The following is a 16058-nucleotide window of genomic DNA, read 5'->3' as shown; positions in this document are numbered from 1 at the left end:
GTTCTGCGTTCGAGAATGCTTTCGATGTCGTACACGTCGTCTTCTTTTTTGGTGACACGTTGTAACCCGGGCAAATAAAACGTTCCTTTGAGCACTTCTCCGTTCATGTCTTCCAATTTATAGAAGGCAGGATCACGATCATGCACTCGTCCAGTGACACGAAACAATTCGGTAGTCCAGTTAGGTAAGTAACCTTTGTCGAAATTGCATTTGGTTTTGCCAATGCGTACCCAATTTCCTACGGCCAACACTCCACTTTTCTTGGGGACAGCCCTCGTCGGGGACGTACCAAACAGGCGCTCAAACACCAGCACTTCGTTGTCGGGAGTCACTTCTTGCGGGGCACGTCCGATGCTTCGATGGTAAGATTGGTTGTAAGCTTGCACCAGATGCGGTAAGATGTCGATGTACTTCAGAGTGTGGTGATGCGTGAAATATGTCCACATGCGTTCTTTCAAAGTGCGTTGAAAACGTTCCACGATGCTGGCCTTGGTTTGAGGATTCTCGGTGGTAAAAAAAATGAATGTCACGTTTCTTTAATTCTTTTTGGAACGCTTGGTTCAGAAATTCGGTGCCTTTGTCCGTTTGCCATCGAAGAGGGTGACGACCGCTTTGTTTCAACACTCGTTGTAGGGCTCGCACTAACTCACTACTCGATTTGGAAGTCAAGGGTACGACCCAGGCAAATTTGGAAAAGACGTCGATGACACAAAACAAATATTTGTAGCCATGATTGTAGCTGGCCAAATGAGAGACATCGGCTAAATCGGCTTACTATTGATGATCGATTATTTCCACTCAGGTGCGACTTCTGGAAAACCTGCGTCGAATGGGTTTGTGTAAAGTGTAGGTAGCTTGTTCTTGTAACCATCGTTGCACTTGAGGTAAACGGAGACTTTTCAGTCGAGTTTTGGCAGCACGATACAATTTTTGAACTCCTGCGTAACCTGCAGGATGGGAGGGATCGTAGTAAATGCTGGCTAACACCTTTTCCATTGATTTTGTTTGTTAATAAGGCACCCACTCTTCGAGGATGCTACTTTGGGTGGGACGAAAGGGTGGTTTGGAAACGGATTTACGTGTCCGATGGGCTACGGGAGTAGAAGTCGAAGGTAGTGGTGGTGGAGGTGGCAATGGAATGGCTTTGGTCTTCTTTTCTTTTTTCACTTCTGGTTTCCATTCTTTCTTTTTCACTTCTGTCGAAGGAGGAGTGGACATCATCTTTTTAACCCAAGCTTTCATTTCTTCTCGTTGGGGTGTGGGGGACGGGGTCAACAAGGATGCTGCAATCTTACTAGACCTGGGAGCTGCTGACGGTGTTTGAAGCACTTCTCGCATCTCTTCTTCTTCAGGTCTTTGTGGGTAGCATCTCTGGTAACCCCTGGGGATGGTAGTAGTGCTGGTCGTTGTAGTGATGATGGTGCTGGACTTTTCATCAAGGTCTTAAAATCTTTCAGAGTGGGTAGAGCTGTTTCGTCTAAAGCTTTCTGGTGAAAGAGTTGCAGTCGTTGCAAGAGTTGACCTTACTTTTGCGATTTTTCTGTTTCGGACAAATCTTGGCGATCCATCAAGGACTGCAATTCGTGTTGTAACTGGGACATCTCGCTCAAATTGGGATTGGGAGGCAAATGCGGGGTGTGTTGTTCTTGCCACCGATGGTATTCCATCCATCGTTTGTAAGGTACTAATGCTAGTTTTCGTCCTTCCATGGGATGTCAGGGGTCGATTCTGAGATCTTGGGACTTCAGAGGGCCTTTTAATCTTCCTCCCACCAGTCCTCCCAACATGGTTCCCAAGACTCCTTTCAGCAATGGGCCTAGCAAGAGGGGTAAAATTCCTCCACGTCGGACCAACATCTTCCTCTTTTGACGAATGGGAATTTTCTTTTGAACCATATGGCGAAGAACGTGACGATATTTGCCTAAGCATTGTTTCTGGTGTTTGGACAAAGAGATCGTGCCTTTCAAGACATTCAAACAACATTCGCACACGGTATCGATGACCCCTTTGGAGGCTGACTGAATGAGTTTTTTTCGTAGGGGTGGAGAAACTTTGGACAGGACAGATAACCTGTCCCCATGTTTGACTAAACGAGGAGGCAGTCCTTTCCTTTTCTTTCCTTGGATTTTAGAAGAGGGATGTTTTCTGGAGGGTGACATCTTTGAGTCTTCAGCACCAAAAACACTGATACCCCTACTTAGTCACAGGCCTTTTTTATACTGGAACGCGTCGCCACTGATTGTCTTTACGTCGTATCAACTTGAGGACAGGCATGACACGTCGTGCAGGGGTACGCAACGGACTAAATCGAGCCAGTTCTTGCTTGGACAAATCAAGTAAACTTTGTAACATGCCCGATCTCTCTTGGACTTTGATTTTGGGAGAAGATACTTTGTGAGCAGCGGCCACTGCCGCTAAATTGGAGGGTCCTGCCACTGGGGAAGTTCTTGGGGTTATCAACGGAGAAGTTCTTGGTGTGATCAACGTCTCCAAGTACTCTTCAGTTCTTGGTGTCATCAACGGAGAAGTGAATGAACCTGAGGCTACCGGAGACGCGGTCACCGCCGTTGCAGGTCGTGGTTTGCGAGTGTAAGGTTGGGTCCTTGCCGAAGTGCCTCTCTTGCGACTCGCTTTCTTCTGTGGACTTTTCTTTTTCTGTGGACTTTTTCTCTGTTTCTTTTTCTTGGGGCTTCTTTTCTTTTTCCGGGGTGGTGACTGGTAAGAGGAGGGTCCCGCCACTGGAGAAGTTCTTGGATTCACGGGTCTCCTTGGGGACTTGGCCTTGGCACCGTGGCTCTTTTTCTTCTTCTTGGAGCTTCGTTTGACTTTTTTCTTGGGGAAACGTTTGGGAGCATTAGGATCCCATCTTAAGAGAGAGCGAATGATGACCCCTCCTAGAGTACCGCTCCCTCCAGGTTTCAAAATGATTTGTTTTTTGGTTTGAATGTCGATGCGGAGATCGGCCAGTTGGGTCAAAGCGACTTTGTTTCGATCAAAAAAGCGTTTGGTTTGATGAGGAATCTGAATGATCCCTTGTAGTAATTGACGTGCTGTCACCGAAAACCATCGTAAGACTTCTTTGAGACTAGCTTCTAAGACACGAGCTCGTATTTGTGGATTTTATTCTCGACTGATGCCATACAAGGCACGAATCAATTTGACGGGAAGATGCGACTGAAGGGACGTCATGTTCAAACTGTGTGAGGCAGACGAAAAGTGTCTGAGGTTTTTATAGATTTTTTTGTTGAGTGAAATTAAGTCGAGGACGGAGACGTGTACAGGACAGGCCCTCCGTCTTGGTACGAGTGGTCAAACAAGTGGGTACGAAATCCCAAATCATCGGGGGTCGTAGGTTTCAAATCGACGAGTAAATAGGCGTGTGGAATTTGAGTGGCATCGTCGTACGCCTGAGTCAGCCAAGGCGTTCCTAACTGTTTGGCTAAGACTTGCACTTGCGATTTATCTCGAGGGCTTTTAAACAAGACCACGTAATGCGCATTGAGACTGATGGTGCGATGGGCGTTACTTTGTTGAAACAAATTTTGAGTGATGTAAACGACATTGGCATTACGATGATGCCCTTTGCGCGTGAACCACAGTTTAATTTCTTCTTCGTCTTCTCCTAACATGTCGTCGAAAATGACCACATGGGTTTGACGGGAGTCAGCGACGATGCCGTCGTCTTCTTTAGGAATGCCTTCCACAAACACGATGGAATCACCTTGACTTTCTCGCAAGAGGCTGTACGCCGATTGCCACTCTTTGTAACACCACACGATCCGTTGAGGGGGCCGATCGATCAAATGATGTTTATGTTCGATCAAACGTTTGACGAATTCGGTTTTGCCAGAACCGCTAGGTCCAGCAATGAGCATGTTAAAGGGATGGCGAAGATACAAAGCCTCCCAACTGGCACGATCTAAGTGTTCGTCGATGACTTTGACAGTAGAAGAAGAGGGAGCAGAGACAGCAGAGGTAGCCATAGTGTCAGGAATGTCACTTGTGACACGAAAACAAACAAAACAAGAGTTTGTATACTTTTTTCAGGACACGTTTATTGAATGTTTTAAACATGAACACGAAAGACAAAAATACATAAAAGCCAAAGGCTTAAGTACAACGATAAAAGGCACATGAAAACCATCAACTTGAAATAAACACAAGAGTCTTTACAACATGTTTTGGGTAATGTTCTGACCAGTTCTATAGGGGGTAAGGTCACACAAGTGTCCTCCCGAAAGGGTCTTTCTGGCATGTTCACGACAGTCCTGTCCTGGGTGACGGGTTCTTCTTCTGGCACTGTCACTAACACAGGTTGAAAAGTAACTTTTTTCCTGGAACAACTCTCGTGCATACTGGGCCACTTCTTGGGTCCAAGCCTCAAAACCCCCTTTTTTCCAGGCACGAACATCTATCCAATGGGGGTGTAAGTCACAAGCTACACACACATCGTCATACACGTCTTCGGTAGCTAAAAGTTGACGAATCTTTTTTTCCTGTTGAGGTCGAGAAGTATCCAGATGAAAAAGCAAGGCTTTGAGCAAAAGGAGTCTTTCGTGACCATTTAAGGACATTTGGGTGGTAAGTACTGTTCGTAAAGAGTCCACAAAGAATCGGCTGATAAACGAAATCCCAGAAAACAAGTCACTAAGACACACACTATGGGTCGTCCCAAATTGAACGGATACAGTTCTTGTAATAATTGATGGTAATGATCCACGGTTTGAATATGGTCATTGAGTTCCTTCCACGGAATCTGTTCAATCACATGTAATAAAAGTCGTGGCATGGATTCCTGTTTTTGTACTCTTTGTTTCGGAAGCAATACACGTACTTTCTAGCCAGAGATCTTCGTTCTCCAGTGGGGAATCTAAATCTTGCATACTGTAACCTAAACTTCAGAGTTTGTTTAGAAGTTTCCTCTTCCTCTAAGTAGATTCCACGTAAAATATGTTGGTAATCCTTTAACTCGTCTTCCTCAATGCGTTGCACTAGGTGAATCTCGAAGTAACCAAAATGATGAACATTTCGTTCATTCACTAACTCAAGGTGTTGAACAAGGTCTGACCACTGAAACAATTTCTGACGAATCAGTTCTCTTATACCATTCAGGTACCAGTGGATAAAGATCTATTGACGTAACGGATGCAACTGTTCTTTACGTTTGACTTGTATTTTGACCATCTCTCGGTAAATGCGTTCTCTCAACTCCACAGGCAAAGCACAAATGTTCTCTTGTAAAGTATCTATGAATAGGGCATGCTAAATCCTCTTTCTGACACAATAAATGTACTGTTTGCACAGACATGGTTTTAATTCATTGTCGAATCTAAATCGTTTAATCACTAATTTACACATTACAATTCGTTCAGAGGTTTCCTCTTTCACTAAGTTGACATTGCGTAAAAGATGTTGGCAATTCGTTAACTCTTCCTTTGGAATTCGATCCAGTAAGTTTACAATGTAGTAGATAGAATTATCAATACCAAACCAATTCTTTTTAAAACCAGGGGGTCGTTGATCAATGTCTGTCCAATGGAACACTTTCAACTCAATCAGTCCTTGTATAGCATTCAGGTACCAGTGGTTCAAACACCGGTGACGTAACGGATGCAATTGTTCTTTACGTTTCACTTGTATTTTGACCAGTTCTCGGTAAATGCGTTCTCTCAACTCCACAGGCAAAGCACGAATGTTCTCTTGTAAAGTATCCATGAATAGGTCAGCCCGTACAATTCACAATCTTCTCCTAGATTAAAAGTAATCCACATAGTGAGTAATTTCTGACCACTGTCATTCAGGGTAACGTCCAAGAATCTCATTGAACTCTTTTGATGTAAACGGTCTAGAGTGATATAATAGGATGAATGCACACTTGACCCAGAGAAATCTAAGACATTGATTGACTTTTTTCACTTTCCTCTTGTGAATTTCTCGGCATAAAAGTTCGACAGTCACCCATTGAGATTTCACTCTGGCAAGCCCCTACCAAACTTCTTTGTAAATCTTCTCTTGCAGTTCTTTAGGTAATGATTCAATATCGCTTTTGAAATGAAGTTTAAATACTGGTCTCGGTGATGTCCAAAATTTGACTCCTAGCCAATCTGGTTTCTTCTTCTTCGACGACATGGTAAGTTACTTCAATGTCTCGGTCCCACTAAGGGTAAGTAATGACAATTCGGTGACCAACGAGCATGTTCTAGGTAGGCCGAATCTTCCGGTTCCCAGTGGTGAAGTGACACACAGCAACTGAAGCACTTGACTTTATCCCCTTCGCCCAAGTAGAAAAATCCGGCTCTGGCTAATTCCTCGGGGGTCGGTCCTCCCAGATACTTAGGCCATTTTCCTTTGACCGATTGAAGACGATTTTCACAGTCGCAATATTCTGACAAATGCACAGGAAACGAATATTCGTCTTTCACAGGTTCGTTTTGATGAGGGTTGGGTGACATGGACAGGAGTTTGCTCAGGGCTGGATGACATCCGTAGGGAGGTAGACGTGAAGGTGGACATCCACATTTAAAACGAAACCCAGTAAAGTGTCCAAGAGGAAGAGCGGCATTGCTTTCGCATCCCTCAGGTTTGACACGCACAGCATCACTTTCCATGATAGGGGTAGTGAAAACAAAGTTCCCATGAAGCTTTACGGAATCGCTAAGGTCACAACGTACAGCATCGTTCCCATCGCAAGGCTCAAAATCGCATTCCACTCCAGAGGCCCCAAACTTGAATTGTGCCTGTCTGAACTTGTTTTGTGTTCCTCTGAAAGTATTCATCTTGTTCGCTTGGTCTTGGTAGTCACAATGAACTATCGATCTTGGCCATAGCCCCTTTTTATACTAGTCGTAATGCAGTCTCAAACTTGTACATCGTTCCTTTTTTGTGTCTAGTTTTGGAAGGTACCGTCTCTAAGGTACCGTCATAATTGTACCGTAGTGTAATGGGTGGAAAGGCCATAGAAAGGTAAGGGCAGTGCGGAGACCATAGAGTATGTTCCAGAATAGCTGAATCTTTATAGATACATAGATCCATTTGTAACTTCAGTCAGCAAACGAAACACTGTACTTCGTATCTTAATCCTGACTCAGGTCCCAAGTAGACAAATCCTGTTCTAGCTGAAACATGCGAAGAAGGTAATCCTTCCCTAACCGCAGGCCATGCTTGAAACGTTTCCAATCGACGGGCACAATCACAATAGTGAGGTAAGAAGACGGGATATTGGTAGGGTTTGAACTTGGAGTTCTCACTGGATTTCTCACTCGATTCTTGCTGTGGCGAAGTCATACTTCTGGTGAGTGGCTATCCTCTTACAGCCAATGTTTTATACCGACATGTCCATACGGCAAAGTAAAGTTATTGGGAAGCCGCACTCGCTTCTGGTACACGATTTGATAAACTTTTTCCAAGGGTCGACTGACGATGTGGTGAGTGGGTAAACGTACAATCTTGTAGGGCTGATAGGTGGTCACTTTAAAGTGCTCATACTCTCTAGTCTGCAAGGCTTCTTTCAATAACCCAAAGTTGACTACTCGACTGGTGCGATAATTCAGGGTCAATCCTTTCACTTTACACTTCGTGTGCACTTCTCCTTGTTTGTCCCGATGTTCGTAGCCGTAATTGTTTGGACCACCACTGACGAAACTTAGAATCTTGTCGTCGGGGTGCTCGTCTGTCCAGGCTCCTAAACGGTCTCCATCGATGTCAGGGTGCTGTTGACTTGGGTGATGGATGTAAATGCAACTGTCCGTGTCAAAGTACAGGACACGTTCCCCTAACAGTTCCAAAGCTTCGTACAGTTTTAAGCGAGCATGAGCTGTCACGTAAGCCGCAATGATGACATTTCCAAAGGGGTCGTCTTGTACAAAGTCCAGATCTTCTTCGTAATTGACCAAGATCAAATTCTCGCGAACGACGTTCACGTGTTTCATGAATTTGGTTTTGTCGTGAATCATCTGGAAATAGCGGGAAGGTTCGGTCAAATATTCCGTCTTGGGTCAACACGGTCGTTGTGCCATTTTGCCCCACAAGCAATTTAACATCACTTTGGCAAACGATCGCCTGCCTTCGTTTTTCTCGATGTAATCTAAAGTAATGCCTTTCTGTGACCAGTATTTCTCTTTGAATGTCTTTTGGTCTTCGGGACTGTGACGCCAGGACGGATAGCCACTGGCTTCTTGCTTCAGTTTCAAAAAGGCATCCACGTAGTCTGCGAAAATGCCTTTTTTGCGTGGGATCACCCTTGTGGTATTGTTGTGTCTTGGGAAAGTGACAAATTTCGTACACTTCTAACAGTTGGTATCCCATGTCCAAAGCTTTGAACAATTCTACGCTGACCCACGTCCCCGTCAAAACTCGTTCTTCCTGGGTGTGCTGACAAGGTTGATCTTGGTTGCACGCTTCGGCACAAGTACGGCACAAAGGAAACATCAGTTTGCCTTGGCAATGGTGAGGTAAGACGGGATGGTACAAGTCCGTGGGAGGCAAAACTTTGCACTTGATCAAGCCTTCGTACTGTCGAATGTTTTTCAGGTCGATGTGTTCCGTTAGCAATTGTGGGTGCCCTGCAAGAAAGTGACAATATTTGTACAAGTAGGGATACAGCGAGCACACGTCCAAGTATTTGATTTCTTCTCCTTTCTCTTCGTCGGCTTGGTACAGCAAACAGGTGGCATTGGTCCTTCCTCCGTACAAACTATCCCTCGGGTTCAGGGGGTCTATAAACTGGTAACTTTCCACGAGGCGTTTAAACACGGGATCGGTTTTCAAACGGTGATCGTATTCGTGTTCCCACATTTCCACCACTTGGTATCCTTGCTGTTCTAACTTTAGGCGTCGCTGACAAGTGGCCTGGTACAAGTCTTCCATGATTCGTTGTAAAAACTGATTTTTAGTGCCACGGTCAGTGTAACAGACAGGACATCCGTGAAATAAGCAGCCGTTAAACTCGTACACGATCTTGGGGTTTTCTAAGTCCCAGCCATCGACCGAATACGTTCCGATGGTCTTTTCGCCTCCTCCGTTGCGGGCATGCTGAATCCATTTGTCTTCCTTGTCGCACAAGTAATGTAACCAGCGTAGGGCTTTGACCGAGTATTGATGTTTGACATTATTGGTCGTTTGAGGACTGATGACAGCCACGGTGTTTTCAGGCATGAATCGTTGTCGGTACACTAAGGAACACGCTTTGGCAATGGTGCAAGCTTCTTTCAAAGGATCGACCCCTCCGTGTTCCATGAACAGTTCTCGAAATTTTCTACAGCATCGCCGTAAAATGTCCACGTCGGAACGACAATACTTTAGCATTTCTTCCTGAAAGTCGAAAGGGTCCGAGGCGTGAGACTGGTACCAAGCGTAGAAAGCCTCTCGTTGTTCGGTACGCATGTTGTCAGGGTCGTAATAGTGAGCCTCAGGCAAATGGGGTAGAACGGCGTGTTGATTGGCTTCCGTATTGAAAAAGTGTGGAAAGTACCCTTTAGCCATTTCTGTCATTCCAAACGTTTTAGGCATTCGACTCAAAGGCATGACCAAAAAGCTCATCGAATCTTTAAACTGCACTTGTCCCACTTGCATGAAAATAATTTTGGCTCCGTTCAAAGTGACTTTAGGACGTTCGGTGCCATGTTCCGTATAGTATCTCAAAAGAAACTGTCCATCGTATCCGGAGAAATTGTGAGCCATCACCGTGGCATGACGATGACAATCTCCGTAACGTTCGATGTCCTCTTGGCTCCACGTCTCGTCGATGGGGTCTAAAATCCATCGGGCAAAATCGGCTAGTGTGTTCGGTCCCCGAAAGATTTTTTCACGTCCTCCAGGAATCTTGCTGCAGTGAGGGCAATAACTCAAGATAGCTTCTTGAATGCACTTTTCGCACGCTCGATGACCCACGCAGAAATTAGGAATGTGATGGCCTCATTTTCCTCTTGTTTTGGTTGGTATTTTTGCACGTAGCATTGGTGTTCCAAGTCCACGATGTGGTGACAATTCTTTCCTGAACATACGTGTGCCTTGGTACTGTTGGTACCTAGACCTTGTCCACACGCGGGGCACAATCGCAGCAGTTGGCAAGCGCATTTCTTCTGTGAACCTTGTGTTTTCAAATGCTGTTGGTAACAGGCAGGGCTGACAAACGTGCGCAGACAAGTTGAGCAATGCACTGGTTCTTGCCCTTCGCACAGACAGGGTTGAGAGGCCAAACATCCTGAGCATTTCGATCCACAATGCTTGTGCTGCTCTCGATTGTTATAGCCATAGTCACATTTCTCACAATAATATCTGTATCCCAGGAATCCAGTGATAGTGGTAATGGTATCGAAATGGTCATCGTGATGATAGAGGTGAAAGTATTTTCCGTCCTTAAAGTCTTGGCCTCGAAACAACAGAGGTATGCGCACTTCTTGTGGGTGCACTTTCAATGTGTATCGTGGAGCTAGGGCATCTTGCAATTTTTGCATCTCAGGAATGCCCAGGGTGTGTCTTTGGACAGTCCGGCTTGTTGTAACAGGAGTTCTGCTTCATTTCGTTGTTTGGCTCGGTTCGATTTTCGAATGTTCTCCCAGATTCTTTTCCATTCTGTCGTGTCGTTTTGTCAACATAGGTTCGTCCCACCACGATGGCACGGGCTAAACACATCTGGTCTTGAGGGTTGTTAATTCGGACGAGACTCTTTTTGGTGTTGCGAAGGTCGTTCACCAATAACACCTTTTTGCGTTGTCCGGTCCCTTGAGGAGGAGAGACGTGGGTCATGTCCAGTGTGGCTTTTCCATCGGTGATGTCAAACTGGTCATTTAATTGTTGTACGTGTTGAATCTTGTCCATGACTTTGGAAGAGGTCAATTCTGCAGGGCTGCTAAACTCGATCCAGACAGGGGATTTCAAGCCGTCGCGTTGTATGGAAAGTCTCAAGCGATCGTCTTCTTTGGGTTGACATTGTCGCTTGAGTGTGGTGAGCAAAGAATCCCACATCTCGCTGATGAACCCTTCTGCTTTCTCTAACGGTACTTCGGACTTGAAATCTTTAAACTTCACCGTGTATTTGTAAGCCGTGGTTCTAGATTTTCTAGAGGGACGCTTTTCCGTCTCTTGAATGGAATAGTACTTTTCAGGGTTGACTAAGGGTGCTGAACTTTGCTTAGAGGGTTCGGATTCTGGTTCACTCATGTCCTCTTCAAAATCACTGGCATGAATTTTTGCCAAGACTTCAGCCCTGGTACGAGGCGATAGATCACGTTTCTGCCTCTTACTTTCTTCTTCTTTCTTCTCAAATGAATTGGATCGTTTCATCTTGATAGCAAAAGGTCAAATGACTAAAGTTTAAACACCATGGACTAATTTATATTCATAGCAGTCCAGCGTACATAAAAGGGTATGCGTCTTGTCCTTTCACTATTCATTTCACTCTCAAACAGAGCACAACGTTGGAAGAGACTAGCCAGATCGAACGTTTCATCAGAGCTTTGCGAGGGGTCAAATTTAAAAAACAGAGAGATTAAAGAATGAGACAGAAGAAGTGTATGAACTTTTTAAAGTGTTCTGTTGTGAATTGTCATTTGTGAATTGGATTGCAAATATTTATTAAAGAATAAATTAAGTATAAAAAGGTAAGTGTCTTTGGGTTTTGATTTTAAAAGAAGAACGTACACACACACTCATACACACGTACTATAGGGGTAAAATGTTTTGTTTTTTTTTTAGTTTGAATGGATGTTGGCAATTGAAAGTCTATCTCTTTTCGATAGACGTGGGTGGCCCTGAAAAGGGCCTTTTTTGGTGTAGGGGTGAGTTTAATCAATCAACTTTAACTGTCTTAAGCCTTTGCCATGGCCAAGGCCTACTTCTGGACTGCGTACTGTTGATGATGATTTGGTTGAAATCACTAAGGGTGGCACGGTAGGCTTAGTTGCAGGGTTGGAGTGTTTAGCTCGGGAAGGTCGTATTCTCTTCGTTCGTAATAAAGAAGTCTGATAAATTTGTTTCAGACTTCTTATCTCCGCTAAAATGTCTAACAATACCGTGACCGTTTGATTTTTACACCCTTGTTTCTTTGCTGCTGCTTCTTCTTCTTGTTGTTTTTTTCTTACCTCTTCTTCTTGCTGTTGTTGCTGTAGGAGAAATGCTTGTTGCGCTTCCTTTTGCTGTTGTATAAATTTCTCCAATTCTTCTTTCTGTCTCTGTCTAAAATTCTCCACGTGCGGTAATGAAGGTAACGAAGGTTCCGGAACAAATTCTTGCGAGGTAAGAAAATCCACAAAATCCCAATTCACCTCTTCTGAAAGTAAGTCCGGGTTCCCTTGGGTGATCTCCACTTCTGGTGCACCCCAATTTATCGTTTTCTGAGTTTCCGTCATGTTGAAAAACTGTCGCATGAATTGACTGCGCACAGGCGCTAGCGAATCTATATAGACCACGTGACGTCACAGACTGCTCTCATCGGATTGGATGCGGGCTGACTGAATTATGTAACGCGTGTTTGCATTGGTCAACGAACTCAATCCGTTTCAATCCTTTCTCTCCCTATAAATAAGCGCAGTTCACTGCATTCCTTCACTTGTTCTCGGCGCCTCAACATGTCTACCGATGTGCAATCTTCTACGCTTGTGTCAACGATGATGTTCAGGACGGACATACCGATGTATGTCCGATCCGAGTTGACAGTTGTCCATAGGACCGCCACAAGCCTATGAATACGTAGGGTTTACGTGGAGAGGCAAGGATGCCTCAAAAGAGTTTTAGTCTATGGACCTACCATTAGACGAAACCTAAGACGAAGAAGATGTTGCAGATGCCCTTTATGTTAAGGGCATATTAACATAAACCCAAAGGCCCTTTTCAGGGCCACTCCAATCTCTCGAAAAGAGATAGACCTTCAATTGCCTAACCCATTTTTTAAACTTTTTTTATTTTTTAAAAAAACAAAAAAAAAATCCCATGTTAAATTCCCCTTGTCCCTAGAATTGCTTTTTTTCTCCCATGTTAAATTTCCCTTGTCCCTAGACTGACCCAAAATAGATTCCCATGTTAATTCCCATTGTCCCCAAAGGGCCGGGCTAGTTTTTCCTATGTTAAATTTACATAGTCCCCAAAGGGTCGGGACCCTGTTTTTAATGGTACGTCCCATTGTCCATAATGCGCCCCCATTCACTACTACCGTTCATCATGAAGGTAATTTTTTTAATGAACAAATCTCAAAATTAAAAGAATCATATATTAATGACAAAACGTTATCTCTGTTGTTATTTATATTCTTTATTAATGACAATTATCAAAATATCAGCATTTGGCTTTACATGTCGACTTTAATAGCTATCATTGACGTCGGGGCTGTGAAAATATGAACGAGAGAACGAAGAAGATATAAGACTTTGTTTTCAAAACATAGTCTTTATCTTTTGAATGTTAAGTCGTATGCTGACTTGCGACAGGATCCAACTCGTCCTTGGATCTGACCATCTACAATTACATTTCTTTTATCTGACTTCTCATGGTGAGGTCATATATCATGAGAAGTGATTTTCCAAGCCTCAAAGGCTTGGGCAGGGATGCAAAACTGGACAACACAGATTGGGAAACCTTTCAACCTATCTACAAGTCAAATCTGACAGCTGATTGCTTTGACTGCGTAGTAGATCCAATGCCCTTATTTACAAAGATACTCAAGGATGTTGATGGCTATACAATATCAGAAAAATTTAGCGCTCAATATAGTGTCAATTATCCATGGTTTTGGCGATGCAAGCAATGACGTCTTCATGGAACAGGAAAAAGTCCTTAAACATTTAAATATCAGTCTAACAAATGAAATTCTAAATATATACCGTAAACACCAAGTTACAACTCGTCGTTCTATTATAGATAGCGAGAGGAAAACAAGACTATTATGTCTCTAGGACAAACTCTCGTTCCTCTTTTAAATAAGTATAAAATATGATACGAAAACTAATTGGTAATAACAAAAGCAGCTATATTAAACATTTAAATAAATCTCATGCAATTGTTACAACCGTAATAAATATTTCCAATTCATCAGCTGAAACATTCTCGAAAATTGCCTGGAAAGAGAATTATTCTGAAAACTTCCGCCTTGTCAAAAACCTGAGAGAAAAGGTTATACTAACATTCAACATCTGCTAGTGCTGATGATTGAACTAAACCCGGAGAGTTGCTAGTTTTTCTTGATCGAGCTAACGACATGCCAGCAGGCAGTATGATCAGGTGATATCCACTCTCAATATTTAAAACACTTATCGGATACAGTTCTAAATAGACTGATAAACACTGTGAATAAAAAGTTTGAAACTGGCGACTTTCCACCGTCTAAGCGAGCGGAAACTGTAATAACTGAACCCAAACCAGGAATGGACTGTTCCTACCTTATCAACTCTCTTCCTGTTAGCAAACAGTATTTGCAAGACCTTGAAACGGAAGTTAAATGGTAGACTAGTGGGGTATCTCGAATCGAACAAAGTACTGTCATACGTTCAATGAGGATTTCTCATACGCGTCTTAGTGCCTTTCTACAGGTTGTTTGGGCCTGACAGTGTCCACAGCCACTCTTTTGAAAGGTGTCCTGAACAAGGGCGTTTGGCATAGGGGAACACGTGAAACTCTCCTCTTAGGTAAAGTTTTCTGACATACGTCACAAGACAGACAATACATACTAATGTCACTATTTACACAGTAAAGTAGGACTCCGACAGTACTCTCCTGGTAGTCTTTCCCGTACCCAGATGACCTGGCATACTAGATTCATCGGGTACCCTCAATACACGAGACCGGTATTTTTGAGGTTCTACTAATTTCCAATTTTTCTTTCCCCCTTGCGTGATAAACTCCCTTTGAATTAACTCATTTCGTTCGACAAATGTAGAACTACCCCCTCCTTTGCAGCGTTTAATATAGTTAGACGCGATTTTCTCGTCAATCGAACTAGCAGATTTGTCGCGTTTTTGCGCACGCGAGATTCCTTCGATTGATTCGGTTACGGTTAACGTTCGAAACGCACATTTCTCCTACTGTGTTTGCGCTAGCGTTTCAATAGCTAGAGCTAGGGGCGTTTAAAATCTTCCATAGTCGGCAAAGAAGACCCTTCAACGTTGCCGATTGGCAAATATTAAATTGGAGTATACATATAGAGCGCATCAACTGTTCCGGTCAAGAAAGGAGTTTCAATCCTGACTCTTGCAACAGGTACGCGATCGATCGTCTGATCAAGTAGCATGCAAGGAGTTTCTATCCCCAGTATGTGGCTATCCTTCACGAGACTACGTTTGATAACCACGCCTGTGCAACACGTATTACGTACAACTGGGACCGCCTGACCGTTAACAGTATCGTTCGCTGTTGGCATCTACGCTTCCGGGAACATACACGTACCGAATAAAGGAATATCTTCACGAGTAGATCTATCGAAACCGTTCTTGTTATGTATTGATAAGGCTGCCTTAAAGGGATGTCATTTGGGGGGAGGGCAGGGGGCATTTGCCCCCCCCCCCCCATTTGCTTGTGCTGTAAATTTAAAATTGATGTTGCCTATATACGAAAATTAACAAGCGCGTCAAGTTTTGCCCCCCCCCCACAAAAGTTGAAATGACGTCCCTGCTGCCTTATGTATGGGACCTTTTGTTTTAGGACTATTTGCTTTTGCATGACTCTATTCGTTACATGCATAGCGTTATACACCTTGACGTCTTGTTTCTCTACCAGATTTACCTATCTTGGTTGATTTCGCTGGCTCTATGGGAGTCAAACCCTTAGACTGATTCCATGACTTATCTTTCGAAACCACGTTTTGAGTTTCACCATGTGCTTCAGAGAAACAATCTGCTTGCTTAGCCATGTCTTGAACATATGTGAACGCATTTTCCTTAAGAATTTGGTTCATATCCCGCCCTACTATACTTGATAACTGATCTCTGAGCAAGAAATCCACTAAACCCTCGAACGTTTTGTTCACCATAGCACATTCAATTCAACGTTGGAAGTACTGATCTATTCTAGCTATAAATTACCCAAAGGTTTCCCCCCTTCTCAGGTTCACCATACCTAAACCTTTTCCGGAA

This window comes from Sinohyriopsis cumingii, chromosome 16 (genome assembly GCF_028554795.1).
Source record: "Sinohyriopsis cumingii isolate HCF-2022 chromosome 16, ASM2855479v2, whole genome shotgun sequence".
Taxonomy (NCBI): Eukaryota; Metazoa; Mollusca; class Bivalvia; order Unionida; family Unionidae; genus Sinohyriopsis; species Sinohyriopsis cumingii.
Note: the sequence above shows the minus strand (reverse complement) of the source record.